Source organism: Drosophila nasuta, chromosome 2L (genome assembly GCF_023558535.2).
Source record: "Drosophila nasuta strain 15112-1781.00 chromosome 2L, ASM2355853v1, whole genome shotgun sequence".
NCBI lineage: Eukaryota > Metazoa > Arthropoda > Insecta > Diptera > Drosophilidae > Drosophila > Drosophila nasuta.
The window spans coordinates 5,256,360-5,277,014 of record NC_083455.1 but is presented as its reverse complement, the minus strand read 5'-3'; the positions used below and the strand labels follow the sequence as shown (position 1 = coordinate 5,277,014).

Sequence of the window (20,655 nt, the reverse complement as noted above, 5' to 3'; positions counted from 1 at the left end):
TAGAGGCTTACAAATTATGTTCTATTTTAGTTATTTGCTCCACTAAGCACTGTGGAATTGTGAGAAAATATTCGTAATAACTTGTAATTCTATTGGGTGTTAAATTGATAATACAAAAAAATATCAAAGACTTAAAAGTTGTTATTGTGTTTAGTGTTACTCAGTGTTTACCTCACTGTGCATCTGAGTATTGGGCACAGTAGAATTCTTTACAAATTGTAGTTCTTGTTGTCGATTGGTTGTCAAAATAATAATGACAAGACAATTATAAAGGATTCTAGCAAATTATGTTCAATGATTGCTATTTGTCCCACTGGACACTGGAATTGTGAGCAATTATTTTTCAAAGATTGTAGTTCGATTGGGTGTTAAAATAGTTAAATACAAAAACAATATTAAAGACTTTAAAAAGTTGTTAAGATTTTCAATGTCAGTCAGCTTTTATCCAACTGTGTATTTAAAGAAAATATAATTGAATAATAATTTGTAAGAAAATATTAGTAAATTGTAGATTTTTTGTTGATTGACTGCCAAAATAAATAATGTCCAATGTTAGCTATTTGCCCCACTGTGCCTTTAGGCCCAGCGTCTGAGTCGTCTGCAAGTCTCGCTAGTCGTCCATGCAGGTTGCGTTGTTGACTTGTCAGTCTGTCGACTGGCTGCAAAGCGAGTGAGAGGAAGGTGTTTCGCCTGGCGTTCATGCAAATGCTGCTGCATACCACACGGGGCGCTAACTGGGCGTGGGGCATACACACACACAATCACACATGCAGAAAGTATGGGTGCGCAGAATTTTGTATTTTTGAAGCTGTTGCTTTTTTGGTTTCTGTTTATTTATGATTCGATGCGCTGGCTGTCGCGACTCACGACTGTAGCGAGTTTGAATGGCTGAAAATGGCCACCACACAATGGCATAAAATCAATGAAGTTGTTGGCAGCAGTCAGAGTCGAAAGACAAGCAAAATGGCCGACACTGTCAGGCAGTCGAGCAGTCGAGCTGTCTGCCCTTCAGTTCCCCGCTCTGCTTTGTCATTATTTATTGAAAATATAGTTTGATGAGTTTTTACTTGGCCAGTTTTGGTTGTGGCTATGTGGCTGGACATTGAACCGGTTTAAGGCCACTTGCCACTTGCCACTAGCCGCTAGCCACGCCCCTGGCAACACCTACTCCTCTCAGCAGTTTCCCGTTTCATCTCAGCTGCTGCTGTTTGTTGTTGTTCTTCCCCCGTTGCGGTCAATGTAATGGTTTTTTTTTTGCTGTGTGCTGTTGCTGCTGAAAATTGGTTAAATGGGTAAACTTTTCCCGCCCACTTGTTTTCTGAGGCTTCAACTTTAAAACTGTATGGGAATTGCTCCAACAAAGTTGTGTTAAATTGTCTGCATTTGTCCAAGTTGCTTGATTACAGTATACAACAGCAGTCGTAGAGAGATTATGGAGACTGCAAATTTAGCTTTAGCTATTTGCTAGGCGAGTTATTTCATTTATAATTAAGACTATTATGTATTTATTATCATTTACTTCAAATATGAGTTCCCCACTAAAGTTCTTGTTTAACCACTTTTCTTCATTTCATTTTGATAATTTTAACACTACGCCTTCGCAAAGAGCGGCGAACCAACGCAAGCCATTGAACCATTTCCTATCCCAGCTTTCTCCATGCAATCTCAAATGGTAGTCTGTGTGTTTCGCTGCTGCTGAAAGTCGGTTGCCCTTTGGGCAGCATCACAACAAGTTGGCCAACTGCATAACTGTGTTTCGTTGTCTTTCCGTTTGGGGTTAAAAAACGAAAAAAAAAAATTTATCTTGGCAAACGTAAAAAATGTTTGTACTGATTGCGTGGGCGTAGACGGGCAATGCTATTAACTGGTCATACCCCTCGAGTACCAATCGTCTAAGTTGTATTTTTTGTTTCCCTTTTTTTTTTTTGCTCTGTTTTATGGTACATATCAGTGTTAGTCCCGCTTGAAGGCACATGGATTCACTTCTGCTTTTCCTTTGTTGGTGTTATTGTTCGTGTCTCGCCCATAATCGCATCAACTGTAGATTTGTAATATGAAGCGGAAGAAATGCTGGCTTCCTCCATCCAACGCTAAATGAAAGTCATTGCGGCTGGATCGGTCAGGCGATTTATTGGCAAGATGTTATTACCATCCCATCCCGAAGCGAGGGTACTAAACGTTAACTCTACTTTCAATTCTTCCGTTCACTCTTATTTTGTATTCAAATAGGTTGCTGTTTAGAGGAAATTGGAATTGGGGATTATAAAACTGCCGCATTGTTGAGAAACTTGTAATTATTTCACCTTCAATTTTATTCGTGATTTATAGAAAACAGAGTTGGAGGAATTGTACTGTGGCCTGGACATTAACTAAGTATTAATTGTAGATCGTTTTCTTACTAGTAACTGTTCTAGTGAAACTTTCAAAATAAATAAATATACAAATTATAATCCTTAGCTTGACACTGTCAGATAAATGTCTTCCCTTTATAATAAATGTTGTACAGCGAATACTTTTTATTTTGTTGCTGCTGCTTACACAATATTTTCTATGCAAATTGTTAAAAACTGTAGTCATGATGGAGCCAGTTGAGTTTGTGCAGCGTGGCAACATCATCATTGCGTCAATCGTTGTTGTCATCATGATGCAACACAAATTCCAAATCCCATCCCAAGCAACAGTTCACAAAAAGTTTTCTAGTAGCCAAACAGATTTAGCCGTATCAGTGCCAAAGCAGACACACTGTGCCAGAGTCTCTATCATGGATTGGGCACTGTTTATATGTATGTAGTTCGGGGCTGTTGCGAATAGATTGAGGTGGGCCACCAATCTCTGCCATTTAGCCACGTTCTGTTTGTTTTTGTGCTTCGCCTGTGCTGTCTGCCTGTGTTTGTGTGCATCTCTTGAAGCAATTTCTTTCTACAATACACGCTCATTTACGCTGTCTGATAGCCTTTGGGTATATTCATATCCGTTGTCTTTTCGCCAGAGACGCGACTTTGTCTGCGACTAGAGCTGCGAAATTTTATGGGTTGGAGTTAGAAGTCCCTAAATGCCATGGAGCTGCATGCATTTTGTTTGCTGATAACTTGCTTTTAATATCTTTGAAAGTGTCTCAGACGCTGTGTGTTTCTGGCATTGTCTATGGCCAGGGATTAACTAAGGTCTATCGCTGTATATAAGTTCCTTTTTTGTTTTACTAAATGGGATTTAATCAACTTTATGCAAGTGTCCCTTTCACCTAAAACCTTCTAGATATTCTGAATCCCATGCACTGTATGAAATTCATTTAAAATACCTTTCATTGAATGCCAGTTTGGCATCTGGCATTGATAACACCTCATAATGTTATCAGTCTCTCTGCTTTTGTTCCTGTCTACGCTACGATTGGACATATGGGTTTTTATTGCATGCTTTTACTGTCTCTTCCATGGTTCTTCATTGCACTCCAGATTTTTGCCTAATTGATGTCCATTTTTTTTTGCTCTGTTTTCTCGTTTTCCCATTTCAAAAGAAATATGGTCTGCAGTTTGTGTAGTCATTCATAAGATTTCGATGAGAAAACGAAAAGCTGCAAAAACAAGTCTTAAAAGTATTATTTTATCTGATTTATTAAAGAAACGTTTTATTAGATAAGAAACTATATATGTATGTATGTAGTTATTTAACATGACAAAACAATAAAACTGAGATTTGTTTCAATGAATTCAATAATTTGCAAAATATAAAGGTTTGAAAATGTACATGTGTATGAATATTGATTAATATCAAATATAACATAGTTAGATAGTTTTATTTTTAAGACAATATCGAACTATTTATTTACTGTTGTTAAGCGCTTCATGCTTTGCCAAATCAATGCCAGACACGAACATTGAAGAGAAAAAACCTCACAGAAGTCAATTCTGAAAAATAAACATTAAAAGTAAATTCATTAGATAAAATAGTATAATCCTATTATTTTAATACATCTTTTATTATAAAAAGTAAATAAATTTATATGTATTTGTTGTATTACCTCTTAAGATTTTGGTCTTATCATCATTTGAGTGATTTTTAATGGTCTATTCGGTTTCCAAGATCTCCATTCAATTCCATGTACATCCTCTCCAATATCTTGTTGTATATAACGGCCATTAAGATTGCTATATTTAAAACATAATTTAAATAATATTATTTACATTTTTTCCTTCATAAATACCAATTATAGTAACCGTTGGTAAACCACCAGCCTGAACTGAATTTGGATGCACATTTTTTAAAGGAAGAATCCTTATCTGGTGTTGAAAATTTAAAATGTTTGTGCAATGACAATGAGTCGTTAGTATCGCCGGAATACGTTCCAACTTCTTTTATTTCATATAACTCTGTCTCGTCACCAATAACGAAGTTATTGTATTTGGCATATCGTGTTTCATTAGAAAAGTCGCCAAGGGATATATATAATTCATGGTGTTGGGATTGTGTTAGCAAGTGAAGCTTCTCGAGTCCAATAAAGAATTCTCCACGAGGATCTCCAAAACCCTCTTTGTACTCTGACCAGGTTTTATTAAAATCCACACTACCATCTTTACGTCGCTGTATAACAGTCCATCCAGTTCCAGCTCCAGGCAAGCTCGATTCAAATGAAACTGTCATTGTGTGTGTTATGGGAACTCGAATCGTATGAATCTCCGTCAATTTACCGAGACAACTGGTTGTCTGTTTATAGGCAGTGATCTCATTCTGAAGTGCTTTAGTCTTTGCATTTTGTGATTGCAATTCCTTAATTTCTTCATCTTTCGACTTGATTTCCGATTTCAGATTAGTTATTTGAATCTCAAATTGATCAATAAGTTTTTGTTGATTGCGATTATGGATTTCGAATGATTCGCTTAACTTTGATTTAAGTTCAGATTGTATTTCACACGATTTCAATTGCTGGGCCCATTGCATGTCCTTAGATTGGATCAATTCTGCTTGTGTCTTAATTGTATGTTGCAACTCGATGTGTTCTTATGTCATTGTTGAGACCGTGTTGACGTATTGTAGAAGCGGCTTCACAACCTGATAGCAATAGGTACTGCATTGTTCATCCAATAGCTTTGATTCTTTGGAACACTATGATACACAAGTTAATATTTAATTATGAAGTGCAGTCGATTTATTTACCAAGCTATTCACTTGTGAAATTGTTAATAATATTGTGAATATACACGTTTTTAAATTCATTTGAATTCTGTCTTTTCATTTGCCGACCACTCGCTCAAGAGAGCAATTACTGACTGATTTCAAATCCAAATCATATAACAGAATTTCTTGATCATCTACGATTACACATCTGTATTTATATATATGGTCATAGGTCAATGCTATCTGTTTGTCTGTAAAACAAGTGCATCTTGAATAGAATTGTAAATATTACTAGTATATTTCAATGTACTTTATTAATGGCAATGCTTTTACGACTGTGATAATCAAAAATGCAGTGCAATTCAATACGTTAGTGAGGTAGTTCAAAATGCATTATCAGTTGATAGTTGATAGTCACTATGTATATTTATATATTTAATACTTATATTAAAGAGACCTGTCAGAATTATAGGAATGAAAGTAAAGGTTAAAGATGATGTAAAAGTCATCATCCTATAACTGTGACAGGTCTCTTTGCTGTGTTGTCTTAAATATAAGTATTATATATTTCGTTTTTGTCTGACATTTGTTTTCATAATTAAGTTGTTTTGCTTAGTTTTGTGTGCGTGAATTGTTGCGCGTGTATGATGTTCGGTTGTTAAGGGGCGAGTTCACTGTAATATTTATATTAACAGCTTGCGTAATAATGCTTAAAGGCATTGTTCTTTAGACATCAGCAACACTCTCCCTTGTTAGAGACGTTACACTCTCGTGTAATGAAAGTAAAAATAATTATCACGCACATCCTAATTTTACTGAGCTACATACTATGTGAGTAATGAGTGTTCAGTCCGTCTTTTATAGATCTTGGCGAAATAATGGATAAATAAATATTATATACGAAATTTTTACCGCTATCCGTATAGGATGGAAGGGTATTAAAACTTTGTGCCTGCAAGAAATGTATGTAACAGACAGAAGATGTCATCTACGACCCCATAATGTTTATACAGTTATGAAATTGAGAATAGTACTACTATTTTACAACTTTTTATGTATATACTTAAGTTGTTTCCTTATGAAGAAAAATACTTTTGTATGCAAAAAACGACTACTGCATCCAGGTCTTAGCTGCTTTGGCTGACAATCTGGTATATATTTTTAATAAATATTACATATACCAAATATAGCTTTCGGTATATTATAGAATTTTTAACGATATGTTGATTTGGTATAATTTAAGAATAATACCGCACTGTTTTTGTCTTATTTAAAAAGGGTATCGGGTATCTCACAGTCGAGCACTCTCGACTGTAACTTTCTAACTTGTCACTATCAAAACTTTACAAACAAATGGTTTTTGGGACAGTCTTTTTAAAGGTCGTCTTGGAAATTGGCAGATTAGAATAAAATCACAAGTGTGAACCTTATCCATAATAATTATATTTAAAAGACTTACTGCAAATACCTTGGAATTCACTCCATTCTATTAAAGGAGTCGAGATCTTTTTGTTTATTCCATTCACAAAAGCTTGTGTACCAAGTTTAGCAGTTAGACCACTTTTATTTTCATCCATTGCTAATTTTAAGCCATTTTGGTTTGACACTTTAATTTACCCTGTAAATTGAATGCAAATTGACTAAAAGTCCAATCAAAAGTCCCATGAAAAACACATTAATAGCTTGGCAATTTCAATTTGCGTTTCGAACTCTTGCAATTTAATTTCTCTCAGCCAGTTCTTGCTTTGTAGTGTTTTGCCAGTTGGATCCTAATTTTTTGTTGGTTTTTTTTTTGTGTCTTAGCTACGACGGAAAGCACAAAATGTTGTCGCCAAATACAATCAAAAGCTAAAAATCTATTATTCAAGACACCCCCATTGTTTATTCAGACGTAGCGTTTCAAAACAGAAAGAAAATATGCACAGAAAGAGAGAGATAAAGATAGGGAGAGGAAATCAAACCGATAAGTTTTTGCCCTTAAATAGGGACTAAAGTATTTGAAAATATTTGTATATTTCTAAAAATTGTGATTCATAGAATAACTATTTGAAAAAAAAAATGTTGGGTATTACGATAAAGATAAAGATAGGGAGAGGAAATCACACCGATAAGTTTTTTCCCTTAAATAGGGACTAATATACTTGAAAATATGTGTATATTTAAAAAAAATTGGAATTCATAGAAATACCATTTAGAAAAAATTGTTGTATATTACGATCTTTTTTTTTGGAGTTTAATTTTTTCTGGTCTTGTGAGTGCACTAATCGTTTTCACAATTTCTCCTCCAGACATAAGTCATGATATATATGAAAGTGACAACTACGATGATAAAAGACAAACGGCAAGTGAAATGAAAGAAGAAATGTGAAGACCTAACATAAAGTATTGTAGCGCATCGGTGTGTTGTTGTTGTTGTATCTCTGTTGTGGTATGTGTTAGGGTATGGAGCATGGTGAAAATACTCAAAGTGTCAGTTGTAGGAGTCAAGGATTTTTCTTCTTGTTTTATTTTTTTTTTTCTTCACAAGAATTTCTGGTGAATCTTCTCTTCTTTTGTTATTTTTCTCGACAAGGCAGTCGAACGAGTACGAATCGTTTGCTGCCAGTTGTGACAACAACTGAAATTGGAAAAAGGGCGAAATTAAGTCGGAAACATGAAATAAAGATGAAGCGAGTGTCGAGCGAGTTGAGTCAGTCACCGCGACGATTGAAGCATGGGTGGGGTTGGTTTCTTTCTTACAGCTTTTTTTTTTCTGTAAACGTACAGAAAAAATTAAAATTTGTTTATGTATTCTGTTGGGATTCTGTATGCGGATTTTTGAGTTAACTACAGAGTTACTCAAAACATTCACACTTGGCAAAAAGTCGTTGGAGTTGAAAGATAAATCTAAACTCTAATAACAAAATTAACATTATTTTTGACTCTTATGGTATTTAATCTTATATTCCTTAAAAACAACATCTGAATATCAAAATAATGTTTGTGACATTCGTTTCTCACAGTGTATCGAACAGTGAGCATGTGCAGGTCTTTTTATGATTTTGTCCCCTGCTGTGTTGTCGTTGTCTTTATCTGCCTACAGCTGCAGCTGACTATTTGTCTCCTTCAATTTGTAATCATTTAAATTGATTTTTCTTGTCTTTGACGTTCTTCAATCTTTCAATCAACTCAGAGCCGTTGAGCCTCTGAGTTCTCTCTGCTTCATCTCTCTTTCTGTTCGATTAATTGATGAATTTCTGGAGCTGTGCAGTCCAGCTGATAACTATTCGAAACCAATCTATGGTCGCCCACACAGAAGCAGATACATTTTATGCTGGCACTTTTACTCAATTTCTTATCTGCATTTTCAGTTTGTTAGTCGCCTTCTCGTTCAGCTTCAGCTTCATCTTCAGCCTCAGCTTTGACTTTCCTCTTTTTTTTTTATATCGCTTACGAATTGACCCGAACTTGTCCTTCAGCTTGACTTGCAGACAGTGTGGCCATTGAACTTTGACTTGCCTCGTAAATGTAAAGTTTTTTGTTAAGCGACGACGGCAATCTGTGAACGAATTGAGAATGCAAATTGCTAACAACTGCAGAAGAGCCAAGTTCACCTGCTGCAGCAAAAACTAGCTCTAGTTGTGTGTGTGTGTGTGTGGTTTGGTTTGGTTCAAAGCAATTACCTAAATAAAAACCATTATTAATATTGCATGTCACACAATATCGGCAAAAGGGCTGCTATGTGCTGGGTGCTGGGTGCTAGGCGCGCCCTCAAGCACTCTATAATTGAGATTGATGCAATTGCATATAAAATTCATATAAATTGCTTGAAACTTGCTCTCTCACACAGAGAGACCAGAAGAACAGCCTCACACGGCTTCACACACAGCTGCGACTCTTTGACGCTGTTTGCATTTTGTATAACTAAACCAGTTTGTGCCGTTGTTGCAACTTTGCCTTGCCCAAATGACTCATAAACACCGAGTGGGGCCATCGAGTGTGAGGTAAGCCACTGCAGGGTGAACCTTTTGTCCCCTAAACGGCAAATGAACTTGAAAAGTTGCTGGTTTCTTTCTCATTTGACTTCATTACATATACAAACATATATTATGTTTATAATTTGTTAAATAAAAACCAAAAAGTATATACGAAAATATGTTTTTATGGAAAGTGAAAACTTTTGTATGTAATCAACCTACATATTATATTATACATTTTTTTGCTCGAAGCTTTTCGTAGAAATAAAAGATTAGTTTATTCATTTTATTTTTGCAAATAATACATGTAAAACCAGTTACTTAAATTGCTTAAAAACCTTAAATTCTAATTTCGGGAAGTTTGGAATTTCCAGAAATTTTAACATAGAAGTGTTTACTGTTTAATATATACTAACCAAAAACATTTGTTTGGATTATACGTTTTAGTAGCTTCAAATTTCAAATAAAAATTATTTATAAATAAAATAAGGAAAATTTGTAAATGCTATAATTATAAAAAGTTAAATTTGTCCAGATGTATGCCTGCTAAAAACAGGTCCACTCTAAACACGCCCAGCAAATGACGACAACGGATGACGAAGTGAAGCAGCAGAAGGAGCGTAGCCTGAGTTGCTACATCGTCAGTTGCATTTGATTAGCGGCAACTCTACTATTCCTATATTCTGGATGTACATAACTATGTATGATATTTATGTATGTAGGTATGGCAGAACGAAATGACATTTGAAACATGTGTCAAGTTCCATTGCACTTGCCTATGCTAGCTGAACATGACGCCAAGTTCCACTTGAGAGCTACATACATACATATGCATGCAATATACATATGTATGCGTGTATGTACATAAACATACACATGTTTGTGTATTCTATATGTATTGTGAAATTTGTGTGGACTTGGCTTTGGCATTTCTCGCATGACTCCCATTTGGTTTTCTTGGCAGCTGAGCAACGGCAGCAACAGCAACAGCAGCAGCTGAGGCAACTCATGAAACGTGTTTGTTGATAAACACGACCATGAATCATTTCTCGTCACCCCCAAATGTTGGACATCTCCTGCTCGCCGAATGCTTTTGTTTCGCTTGATTTGCATACGTACCCGCACACACAAACAAACTTATACATACATACGTTGTATTTATGTGTATATGTATGTTTTCATCACTATTTTGCTTCGTTTACTTTGTTTTAGTGTTTCTATCCTTTATGCTTCTGTTTCTTGTTGCGCTTTTTATGATTTGTTTGTGATTTTCACGCCTCGTTTCGTTTAGTTAGCGTTCGTTCGCTTTTTGAGCTCGACTTCACCAACGCACAAACGTACACACACACACTCACACTTACACATACACGCACGCTCGCATTGTTGCGTACTTTGTTGTTATCTTATGTTAAAGCTCACACTCTTACTCCCCAAAGTTCTTGCGTGATGTGAGCTTTGCGCTTTGCCATCGCTTTGGGATTCGGTTCGCCTTCACGCTCTTCTCTTTCACGCACATTTGTTATTGCTGTTTGTCGTTGTTGTTCTGGTTGCTTTGGGCACCATTATTCAGATCTGCCTACTACTACTGTTGCTGTTGTCTATGTTGTTGTTGCTTGCAACTCGAACCCAGCGGCATGTTTTACTGATAAACACGCTTCAAATTCATAAATTCATGACTTGGATTTAGTTTGCATGTCTTTTAAAGCTGATGAAATATTTCGCAATTTCTTAGCACATTTGTTGAATGCCGAATGAATCTTAACTATTGCGACATTTTTATATTTCCGGTTATTTTTACCCTTTGGTTTCATACTATATAAGTGTAACCACTACGCTCTATAATAAATGTAAGATAAAGAGTTTGTTTTAAAATTTTATATTTTTAAATATTGCGTTATCGCTATTAGTTTTGCTTTGCATAATTTACAAAAAATTTTCGGAATACAATGAAGTAATATTTTTATTGTTAAATACCAACTACATCCACTAGTAATACCAAAAAAAAGGTCGTTGAATGAATTTTTCAAAATATTCCTAATAACATAATATAATCAGAGTGATACGAAATATATTTCAAATTCTATTCTGATTTTTATAGTTTCACGAAAAACGTAAAATAATCAAGTAAGAAAGCTACAGTCGAGTGTGCTCGACTGTGAGATACCCGCTACCCATTTTTAATAAAGGCAAAATATTGCGGTATCATTTTCAAAATATACCGAATATACTGCAAAAATACTAAAAAATATACCAAATGGTATATTTGGTATATCGATATAGTACACCATTCAAAATATACCATAGACGGCACAGTGTACCAGATTGTCGGCCAAAGCAACTCAGACCCTAGTAAGTAGGCGCTTTTGCCCATACAAAAGTATTTCTTAAATAACGTCCACAATTTTTATCTGATCGTAACCAAATTTTCAGGAATCATAACTACTATAGTAATTATTGTATACACCAAAATTCGCAACTCTAGCTTTAAAATTAGGCTTGTTACTCGATTTTTTTGATTTGCGGGGGCGGAAGTGGGCGTGGCAAAAATTTGAAACAAACTTGATCTGCGTGCAAACATAACAAATGCTGTCAAAAAAAAATTATAGCTCTATCTCTTATAGTCTCTGAGATCCAGTGTTTCATACGGACAGACGGACAGACACACAGACGGGCAGACGGACATGGCTATATCGTCTCGGCTGTTGACGCTGATCAAGAATATATATACTTTATAGGGTCGGAGATGACTCCTTCTGCCTGTTACATAGATTTCCTGCCGGGACAAAGTTATAATACCCTTCTACCCTATGGGTAGCGGGTATAATTATATAGTATATGTTTAATAATTTTTTCATTATCTAATGCCAGTAATAAACAGCTTGAAAACTGAAATGATTTATAAATTTTGCAGAACGATGCTTAATTTTTCAATTGTGTTTGCCTGGACATTCGTGAATTTCATATAGCCATTTACATAATCAACTTTTGTTATGCTAATCCACCGTCCCACCCACAAAATCCCAGTTTAACCCAGTAAAAGCGGCCAACCGCCAAGTTACTTCTACTGTTAGCTAACCCTAATAAGCACTATTATAACGCATTGCTGGCACCGCTAATACCCATTGCTCCAATTATTTTAAACATATTACAAGCAGATTTAGCACAGATTACAAGGAGTAGTCCGGGGAAGGGGTGGACTGGGGGGTGGTTAAGGCGGTCTGCTTCTGTTGCTTCATCGTGGTGCAAACCGTGGGCGCACTTGATGACTTGAGCGGCGCTAATTTATGCAGCACCAACAAAGCCACACCATATAATCCTGGCGGTGTGGCTAATTTGTTTATAATTTTCATAATTCAACGTGTGCGAGGGGCGTAACTTCCTTCACTTCCTGTGCCGCAGGCATCAGCTGCAACAGCAAAGTGTGTGTGTGTGTGTGTATGCTGTGAGTGAGTCGAAAACTTGGACCTGTTATTGTCCAACACCTGGAAATGTAGTTCAAAAGTATTTATATAGTAGGTGCAGTGTTGGAAACTAGAAAAGTAAATTAAATGTTATAATATTATTAATAAAAAAACATTTATATAAACCGTTAAGCAATAATGTACCCATAAGGAATCGTGCTTATGAAACCTCAGACAAAGCGGAATATTAAGTGTCAGATGCAGCTCACGTCTGGCCTTTGACTTTATTAACAGATTATTAAATAAACAGTTGTGAATTTTGCCCACCCTTTTATCGATTCAACGAGTAAGAGGAAAATAATGAAGTTGGAAAACTGATTTTAAAGGTATTTTGCATGACAAACGCATATCGAGATAATTATGCGATTGACTACCCGAGGGTAAATGAGCCTTTTACGCTCTGACAAAAATGTCATTTTCATTTATAGTAAAGCGACCCAGTGACGGCTACCGGCTGTCGTTGTGTCCAACGCAGAGAACTGACCATTAAACCGAATGTTGCATCAACTTGGTAATTAAAGGTGCGCACCACAAATGTCAGTTAGCTGCCAGAGCTAACAGCGGGGGGTGCAAAACCATAGGGACTAGGAAACAGGACTTGCAGCGAATGGATTCCCTACACGTCCCAACTAACTCGACTCCGATGTGCTGTGCTGTGTGGCATGTGTGTGCGCTAGTTAACGCCGCTGTTGTTGCTGTTGTTGCTGTTGCTGTTGCTACTGCTTTTGGGACCTGCTGCTGATTGCCATATGCGCAATGGGCGCTACGTGGCCATAACCGGACCTCTGCTGCCCGGCACATGCGTCCTGCTGTGGCACGCACAAAATGGCGACGTCGTCTTCCAAAAGGCAATGCCTGCCGCATTTCATTTACTGCAACGGCAATCCCGATTTCAACTGCATTCCGCATTGTGCTCTGCGCTCTCTGCTCTGCGCTCACGTGCTATGTGAATTGTGCATTGTGCGTGTGCATTAGCGAGCACGACACATCGCGACCATTCAAGGCTCCCCACCCCCCGTCGAGTAAACCCCATTGCGGAACTCTCTGCTCTCTGCCAACTTTACAGTGAGTAACTGGCACAATACTTGAGGCAAACATCTAGTTTCGGGAGTGTAGATAGTTAAATCATAAAACATTTCAACTCAATTTGTATTTATCTATTAAATATATCTCACTTTCACTCAATTTGAGTTAGTTCTATTAGTAAGCGCACGTTATTTGAAATTTTCAGATGAAAGCTGTCTTTAAAAAGACCCCGTAAAATTTGTCAGTTCTTTTTTACACAATTTACAATTGTATAACTAAAAATTGCACAAATTTGTATATATAATATTATGTTTTGTTCATCACCAATGACCAACTAATGATTCTTGAAATAAATATTGCACTCACCTATTTATTTTTGTTATGTTTATTTTCGTTATTTGGTAATTTTATACAACATAAATTGGGTTCTGATATTACCTTGTTTTTCTTTGTATTTTATTTTCTGATTATTTTGTTCTAAATTATATATGGGTAATTCTTTTAGAATTTTTTTCTGTTTTGTTTTTTGTTCTGATAATTGGAAAAATTAACAAATTCTTACACAAAACCAAAATATGAACGAATTTATATATTTTATCGTAAAACAGCTCAAGTTCCTAAAATCAATCTTAGCTCTAAATATAGTGCTAAACCAAAGCTTCAAGAATTACCTTCACTTATTTTCAAAATTGTTTTAGTTTATGTCGCACGCGACATTTACTAGAGAATTATCCAAATTTATTGTTTAGCCAAATTCAATATATTTTGATAAAAATTAAAGAAGTGAGCATTTATTATTAAATACTATGGGCAATGATTATTACAAATTTTCCTTTGTGTCAAAGTATAGTTTTTAATAACCCATGAACCACTGTGCAGTGAACGACTGCTGCACTTAACTTCCGGTATGTGCACATCGTATATACCCAGGCCAGCAACTGAGCAATCCGGCAACCTGCTCAACATGTTAATGTGCCAGGCGTCCAGCTACAAAATGCCCCGCAACCACTTGACTTCCATTGAAGAGGGTTGAGCTCTGGGCAGTCTGAAGCGGGTGTTTTTTGGGATGCTTCAAACTGGGTGCTGTGGATGTTGGGGTTGAGATGTCTACGTGGCTGGACTAGTCCACTCTTGGAGTTAGAAAACACCAGTTCCGGAGCAGTTCTATTCGGTTTTCTCAAAAGTTAATTTTGCATTCTTCACTGTCCGCCGCTGTTTGTATTGCATTCCTTTTTGCCATTTTTTTCTCTTTATTTTTTTTCTTGTTTTCTGGGGCATTTTGTTTGTTTTGTTTTCAGCTGTTTCTATTTGATTTTATTGCTATGCTTCTGTTGCTTTTGTTTCGCTATCTATCTCCACGTACGAGTCGACTATGTGCTCGGCTTTTTATTACTTTTGGGGTTTTGTCCATTTCATTTTGTGATGCTCCACGCTTCACAATTGTGGGGCTGCGGCATTTGATATGGGCTTCTGTTATAATAAAATATGAGGTGGAATATACTGACGACTCATACCCATATTTTATTATGATGACTGTAGGAATTTGAATTCTTTTTAAATAGACGTGAATTTAAGGGAAAATTATATGTGTTTTCTACTTGGTATTTAACACATCTCTATCGATTGAGATATTTTTATCGTGCCAATTAAATTGCAAATTTTTCTTTGGGAACTTCCAGCAGATGTTTCACATCGTGTGATGATTCTCAAATGCAAATAAAATCAAATTAACTCATCTAAATGAAATTGACATCAATAGTGTCAACATCTTCCAGTATGCAACAACGAGCAACAATGTTTTCAATATGTCAAAATGTCTTCAAGATGATAATTGACAAGGTGAAAAATAAATTGTCGTTACTTTGAATCTTTGATGTGCTTTGTCTTGAGTGCAAAGGTTATAGAACACAAATAATGACACAATAGACTTAAATTTATTCAGCAGATAACTAGTCTTGATAAGAGTCATTAGTTGCATGCTGTTGAGCTCAAAATGATAAGATAAGGATTAACTTATTGTAAAATCTCTGAGATATTCCATTGTTTCAATGTTGTCACGTACTTCAATTCGCAAGTGTTGAGATAGATAAAACAAAAATTGTTGTAGCTTTTAATTTGGTTAATTTACCTAAGTGCATAGTTACAAGCAAGCTTTGTTTAAGCATTCTAAATGTAGGTTGTATTTATCTATTATTAAATCAGCACGTTGTCAATGTAAATCTATCTTCAACACAATACGAACTGCAATTAATTATAATAGGAATTTGCTTTAACTTGTGAACTTGGATTAGCAATCAACCTTGAAATGACTTTGTTATAAACACGTTACTTACTCTTACTTGAAGGTCAGTTTCGAATTTTACTTAAAATATTCAACATGTTCAGCGAAAATGATAAAATAAAGCCAATCGTATACGAAATTGCTATCAACTTGACTTTTCAATCATGGGTCGATAAGATTAATGAGGATATGAAATAGAGGGGAAAATGAAAACTAACACATGCCAAAGGCCCTAATTAATCGAGTTCATTGCCTGACCATCTAAAAAAGAAGCTTGTCAGCAAAATAAAAAGCTAAAAACAAGGTAAAATGTGCAAGAGTCTAAATGAAGTTGACGTTGATGACCTTCGTTTAAGGTTCAGTGCTGGCTGCGATTTATGCAACGACAGGCAATCAAAGGGAGCCGGAGCCCCTGGTAACTGACACCTATCCGGGCAGAGCAAATCCATCCACCATCCACCTAACCCCCAATTCCACCCCCAGTTTGCCTGTCAGTCATGCAAATGACAGGTAATTGACCTCATAAGGCACACACACACAGAGAGACACACATACCAAGGGAACTGAGCAAAGTGTGCGTTGGATGCAACAATTTTTACTTTCCATGTTGTAATTTGATGTATGTTTGTATGATGTTCCCTGATGTTCATGTTTCCCTTGCCCTTGCTCTCTCGCCTTTGCCTTTGCGTCTGTCCAACCTACACTTAAATGTGAGTTCTGAGTTGCTCTTTGTGGGCGCTTAACATTTTTTTTGTATATTTTATGTTTCTCTTTTTCCTTTCTACCATTTAAGTGTAATTTTGTACATATATATATGTATTTTTTTACCTGCACATTTGTCACGTTGCTTTGTACGAAAAATTCTAAAATGTTAATGTGCCCGGCGAGAGGCAACTTATTCTGCTGGGTTCCGTTTCGTTCGTCGGAGTTGAGAGAGAGAGAGAGAGAGCGAGAGAGGCAAACGGAAAGCAGCTTGAAACAGGCGTTAATGTGTAGCACTCACATTGCTCATTTGATGTACTCTATGTGGGTATGGCTGTGTGTGTGTGCGTGTGTGTGTGTGCTTTACATCTTCGTTATTTTTTTTTCTAGGCAGACTTCCATATGTGCTACACAGAGATGTGTGGGTAAACGAGCAATTACGATTAATTGCATTTGATAAAATACCATTAAGAAATGTAAAACAGAAAGTTGCAACTTGTTGTTGTCTTTGTTATTGTGGTTGTTGTTTCGCTCTCTCCCTTCTCTCCTCCTTCACTACGTAACTTCTTTGTCATCATCTCATGAAATTTGCACAAAAATGCGAACAGCTTTTGCGTGGGCCATTTAAGAGCATCATTGTTGAACGCATAAAAACACAATCGAGCTCAACAAAGTTGGTAAACTGAAGTAGAAATTATCATAGATTACTCTAAGGCATTTGCAAATTTCTAGTTTCCAACTTCTTTACATCTTTGTTTTATTTTTTCTAAATATAGTTGATGCATTTGCTGATCATATGATATTATATATATATTTCTTAATATTTGTTTATTTTTATCCATACTATTCATCTAAAACTTATAAATTGTGGTACTAATAACGAAAGTTACATAAAAAATATATTTATTTTTTATTTAATACAATAATCACAAATACTACAAAAATAATGAAATGTGTCGTATAGTTTTGCTAAACTTGCAGTCTAAGCCTAAAATTAACGTTTTTTGAAAGCAGGAGATGCAAACAGAATCGAAAATTTAACAATTTGTGCATTATTCTTAGTGCTATACCTTATACTTTATGTCGCTCTCTTTGTTTCCCTATTCTGCTATGACCGCCGAACCAAAACTTTATGAGGTGTCGTATAATATATAAAACTATAATGAGCTGGAATGTATTTATACTATTATATTTTGTTATTATATCGATAATAATGTTAGTCACAATTCTGTTTTTTCATACGATATTCAATTCTTCATTCGGTATTATTTAAAATTCTTTTATTTTATATTCCTTACATCGCTGTACACACTTTTACGGCCAGCACTGTGCGCGTGGTAACAAATGTGAAGCTTTAAAGTTAGATGTTCCTTGAGCAGCAACAATTTGTAGCCATCTTAAGCATTAAAGTGCCACAGATGCGTACGAAACTGTTGTTGGCCACAAGAAGAAAGAGAATGGAAGGCACACAGTTTCAATTATTTATATTACGTTAATTGCCACATCCTGGACAAAGTCGGTAGTCAGACAATGAGCCAGACATAAAACCTTAATCAAATATACTTAACTGCCTATTTTAATGTTTGTTTTCTGCTACATTTTCTCTTTACAGGTGAGTTGCTGCTACTGTCATTCTTGTTGCCACAATCCCCAGCTTAGCAGAAGAACAAAAACAAAATGTACAAACTCGTATTTCATAAAAATGCAACCAAAGGCCGGAGAGAAAGAGATGCGCGAATGTGATGTTGGAGTTTGGAGTCTGAACGTAAAAACTTTACTTTTTATTATCAAGGACAACACAGAGACCACGAAGACTATGAATCCGCCTGGCAGCTGGCATAATGCTACCAAACCAAGTCCCCGACTGTTGCCTATCGCTTTTACCTTCACTCTGCCAGAGTTAGCTTCCCTCCTGTGCCCCGTTCCCCCTCCTTTGTCACATAAATAATCGCTTTTGTATTCTGCTCGGCGGTTAGGTCGCTGCGCCCGCTCTATCAGACGTTTTATGTTTTATGTTTTCTTTTATAATTTCAAATTAAATGATGCATTTGGCATATCACATAAATAATCGCTTTTGTATTCTGCTCGGCGGTTAGGTCGCTGCGCCCGCTCTATCAGACGTTTTATGTTTTATGTTTTCTTTTATAATTTCAAATTAAATGATGCATTTGGCATTTAATGATGTAAAATTGTTGGCATGCTCCAACGACACACACACACACTCAGGCACAGAAGCAGACAGTTGGATAGACAGAGAGACAGTCAGACAGAGACAAACAGAGAAAGAGAGCGAGATAGAGTCGTTTGCAGCACGCCAACATAAATTATGCAGCCTGGATAAACCCACGCAGCACTTACCGTCATTTGAATTGGAATCTGAATCTGAATCTGTATTTGAATCTTTTCGTTCTCATATGCTTTCTGCCTTCCCTCTTTCCTCTTCCCTGTCCCGTGACCTTTCCTAATGCCTTTTATGTTGTTTATACCCAGGAATTTTGCGTTAATTTGCGACCTCGAAAGATAATTGCGATTTCGTTTTTTTACGACTGCTCATTCGTCCTTTTTTTTTTTTGTTTGGGTATTTGTTGAAATGTTTTTCAGTTGCGTTTGTTTAGCGTTTAATGAGCAATTATCATAAAAATCAGCTTAAGCATCTAATTGCACACTTCAAGGCGCTATGTTTAAATAATATATACCAAAAAAGAGCGAAAAGGATAATTAACAAATTTGCACGCGAATCAGAAATAGAAAGTTACTTTTGTTGCCCTTTGATGTGTGAACAAATAAAGCAAGATTTTAAGAGGCTACCGATTTTTCATTTGTTAAAAAGGTTCCTTTTAGAATAGAATAATGTTCATCTTAATTGTGGAAAAAATATGGACATCAAAAAATGGAAATTGAATTTGAGTTCGTAGACCTCATAACTAACAAATTACGTAATGAAACCGTTTTACGAAAAGATACCCGCTACTCATTTCCAATAAAAGCAAAACTATGCGATATTATTTTTAAAATATACTGCAAAAATATTAAAATATACCAAAGGCTATATTTGAGACGGTAATAAATTCAAAATATACTATAAAGTATAGGTTTTTTTTGTCCATACAAAAGTATTTCTTAAATAACATCTACAATTTTTATCCGATCGCATCCAAATTTTCAGGAGTTATAAAAATTATAGTTTTTATTGTATATACCGAATCACGTTTCTAGCTTTGAAATTATTTCATATGACTATATATTCAAAGTTTCCATTATTTTAAACTCAAAACATTAAATGTTATAAAACTTTTTGAAAATTGTAGAGCTTAGAAAAGACTTGTTTCAAGAAGTGAACAACACACCACATTTCATACACACACATATGGGATTTAAGCTACTTTCCAATTATTCAACGACTATGGTATTCCTTTTTTATTTATGTATGCATATTCAAGTCGTTTGCCTTTATTATTTACCCGTTTAGTTTAAACACATTTTGACTAACGGCAAACCTGAGGTGTTCTTTTTTTTCTTCTTTCTATTTGGCTTTGTCAGTTTTGAATGCTTTTTGGTGCGAAATGTTGAAAAATATGACAACATGACTGTCATTTCCTGAAGCAGGATGTTCACACACCGTCGTAGGTAGCCGTGTGTGTGTGTGTGTGATAGCGCGATTTTCAGCATAGCTAACACAAATAACGTATACGTATACGTACACACTCACACACACACGTGGAAAGGATGGAAAAGCGTTTTTGCTAAGTTATTCGGTAGGATATTTATTTCGCTGGTTGCTGGCTCTTTCGACGCTTTTCCGTGAAGGTATTTCCATTTAACATTTCTTTGCAAATGGCAAACATATTTTAAGCCAGGCAAAATATTCGCAAAATATCTTTTGTGCCAGTTATGAGAGTCACATAGACTATTATGCTAGATACAAACATATATTGAGGCATTCATAGCCAGTTGAGGCATTTGCAAGTTGAGGCAACGACCGAAAAACTGTTTAAAGATGAACATTTTGGTATTGAAAATGAAGAAAATAGTTACTACAAAGTTAGTTTACTGTACACAATAAAAAAAAATGCAACTAGTCAATATTTTTGTTTGCCTAAAGAACAAACGAGAATAA

At 35.7% G+C, this 20,655-nt stretch overlaps 1 protein-coding gene and 1 long non-coding RNA gene across 5 annotated transcripts in view; one reads left to right on the top strand and one right to left on the bottom strand.

Annotated features, from left to right (window-relative positions):
• The window catches only part of LOC132793610 (disintegrin and metalloproteinase domain-containing protein 10), a 130,968-nt gene that overhangs the window by 19,720 nt on the left and 90,593 nt on the right, over positions 1-20,655 (top strand). The gene's annotated exons all lie outside the window — the stretch shown is intronic.
• On the bottom strand, positions 3,628-5,250 carry LOC132792451 (uncharacterized). 2 transcript variants are annotated; one of them, XR_009633008.1, is made up of 4 exons: positions 5,152-5,250; positions 4,202-5,100; positions 4,019-4,145; positions 3,632-3,905 (listed from the first exon to the last, which is right to left on the bottom strand). It is a non-coding gene; the product is annotated as an uncharacterized LOC132792451 (long non-coding RNA). The 2 variants fall into 2 exon arrangements; XR_009633007.1 differs by having other exon boundaries at positions 3,628-3,905; positions 4,202-5,250.